Raw genomic sequence first — 2,852 nt, 5'->3', positions numbered from 1 at the left:
GGAACAGACGCCCCAGGATGAGTGGCGTCTCCTTGTCTGACTCCATCTCCAGCACCACAAAATCAACTGGCATGAATGTCACACCCTAAAAATTTCAAATATATAAATTGTTGTTTAATTGGAATTATTAGAATTGATTTTAAAAGCCTAGAAGAGAAGATCTAATTTTAAATAATAAATTCCAATATAAAATGGGGCTAGATAAAATTTTATTAAATACTTTGCTTAATTCTATAATTTCTAGATTTTTCTGGGATTTATTTGAGCTAAGGAAGTATTTTTAATAAATGGAATTGCATTTCATGAATAATTTAAATGGAAAAAGGTTTTTAAAAGTCTCTTTTGGCTTTGGGCCGAAAGTCGGCCCAAAACCTTCTCTCTCTCCTCCTCGGCCCAAGTCGGCCCAGTCCGCAGCCGCCGTTCGCGCGCGTCCGCCCGCTGACAGGTGGGGCCCGCCTGTCAGGCTCGTCGTCTTCCTCGCGCCGCTGCCGCCCGAAACCCTAGCGCCGCGCCGCCGCCGTCTCTTTCCAAATCCGGCCGATCCTTTCCGTTTCCGGTGAAATCAATAGAGGGGAAATGATCTTCTCGATCTCCTCTACCTTTTCCCTTTTGGAACTTCGGCTAAAATCGTTTGGAAAGCGGAGGATTCGATCTCGAATCGGATCGGTCTCTCTCCTCCGAACCCTAGACTTTCCTTCGCGTCGCCGGTCGCCGTGGGCCTTCGCCGCCGCCTCCTTGCCCCTTTAAAAGGATCCCCGGTGTCTCCGCTACCCGTCGCCACCCTCACCTTCGCCTCTCGTCGTCCGTAGAGCCCTAGCGCCGTGAGTCCTCGCGCCGCCGTCGTCGCCGCCGCTCCAGCCGTGCGCCGCCGTCGCTCCAGTCGTCGCCGTCGCTCGGGAAGGCCGCCGTCGTGGTCGCCGTCGTGTCGTCGTCCTCGTCAGCCCCTTCGCCGTCGCTGTCGACCGCCGGAACATCGTCGCCGTCGTCAAGCCGGAGGTCGCCGCCGTTTCTTCCTCGTCGCCGACGTCGTCCGGTCATCGTCCGCCGTCGCTTTGGTCGTCGGTGAGTTCGCCGTGCCGTCCGCTACCCGTAGGTGCTCTCCGTTCGCGCCGCCACGCCGTCGTTCGCCGGCGAGCTCGCGCGGTTCGGTCGCCGCCGGAGATGACGTCATCGCCGACGTCATCGGTGCCGTCCGCCGTGGTCCGGCCGTGGACCGGTCGATCTCGGCCGTTCGTTTTGGATGGATCGATCTCGGCCGTCCGTTCCCGTGAACCGTCGCTGTGCACCCGGTCCACCGCTAACCCTAGCCGCTGACGCAATAAATCCTCTTTTCCTTTTCAAAAATAATTCATTATTGCGTCATAATTCAATTAAAATCCATATAAGTGTTTTAATCCGATTTAATCTTTAAAAATTCATAACTAATTCATCTTAGCTCGGATTTAGTTGGTTCAAGTCTCTAAATTTTTCTAAAATTGAGATCTACATGTTAAAAATATCCACATGTACTGTTCATGCTTGTTTATGTGCTGTTTTGGTGTTTTGCTCTTTTCTGTTTAGATTCCGACGTTTCCGGAGAGTCCGTTTTCGCAGGAGAAGAATTTGAAGAGTTCCAAGGCCAGCAAGGCAAGTCACACAGATCCCAAACAACCCCTTTGAGCATGTTGATCCCGTTTAAAGCTATTGTTTCTATTCAACTATTGCATTTATTTTCGAATGTCATTGGGTGGAATTAACCTATTGTTTGTTATAGCCCTTTTGTTCTTGATTACTTTATTCCTTGATACCTTGGGTTCTTATAAATTGACTAGTTGAGCTTTATATTGGTTCAGCTAGATATTAGATGTGATTGCTTAGCCATGCTTAGAAACTTTAACACACTATTGGGATAACTTATGACTCACTATTATTTAATGATGGATTAATGATAACTCATGATGGTTAATCATGATTGGTTAATTAATTAATTTGCCAACTAAAACCTGTTAATGGTGGGTTGTGAGCACATGGTTTTGGTGGTCGTGCTCATGACAATTAAGGACCGGTTCACGAGTTTCGGTTGTGAAACATTAACCGTGCCAACCACAAGCCAGCGTGGGCAACGGCTTTACCTTTTGTATAGCATAGTTCATTGAGGGGCACCAGACTGAGAAGTGGCGGAGATAAGCCCACGGGGGTCGCTGGGGAGTCCATGCCTTGTTTATAAGGGGGTGATTATGATCCAGGAACGGTGCGCTGTGGTGGATTGTGTTGTGCGAGGGGTACTGTCACAGCTCCTTTCTGAGGTACCGTGGTGGTATCAAGGCGCATGGTGACATGTCGTGGGGCTGTGTCTTGTGGGTACAGTGGTACACCTCTGGTCAGAGTAAAACTATTCGAATAGCCGTGCCCGCGGTTATGGGCGGGTTTAACAATGTCTTTCGTGATTAGTCTCATACCTCTCATCATAATAAAAGATACTATGACTGGTAATAATTTGATTAGCTCCTGGTTTGGAATGGTATATTCCTGGTTTGGAGATAGAACTGTGCAGCCGGGATTGGTTGTTCAGAATGGTTGGGCCTATGCAACAGGGTATGTTGTATAGCGTTGGAATAATATTGTTTAATTATTACTCAACTGTTTTACTAAATTCTGAAATGTTTATTAAATGCTGTTTATGCAAATGAAACCCTATTATGCCATCCTTTGTTATCCTGTGCACTTGCATATTTGCTGCGTGGCTTGCTGAGTATGTCATATACTCACCTTGCAATCATTCATCAGAGGAGGAGTTCTACAGTGATGCTGATGGTGTGGAGGATTAGGTGTAGCCCTGGTCAAGCTGCCTGTGGAGTGGAATCGTCTGCGCC

The sequence above is a fragment of the Oryza glaberrima genome, chromosome 10 (assembly GCF_000147395.1).
Source record: "Oryza glaberrima chromosome 10, OglaRS2, whole genome shotgun sequence".
NCBI classification, from domain to species: domain Eukaryota; kingdom Viridiplantae; phylum Streptophyta; class Magnoliopsida; order Poales; family Poaceae; genus Oryza; species Oryza glaberrima.
This window is presented reverse-complemented; position numbering follows the sequence as displayed.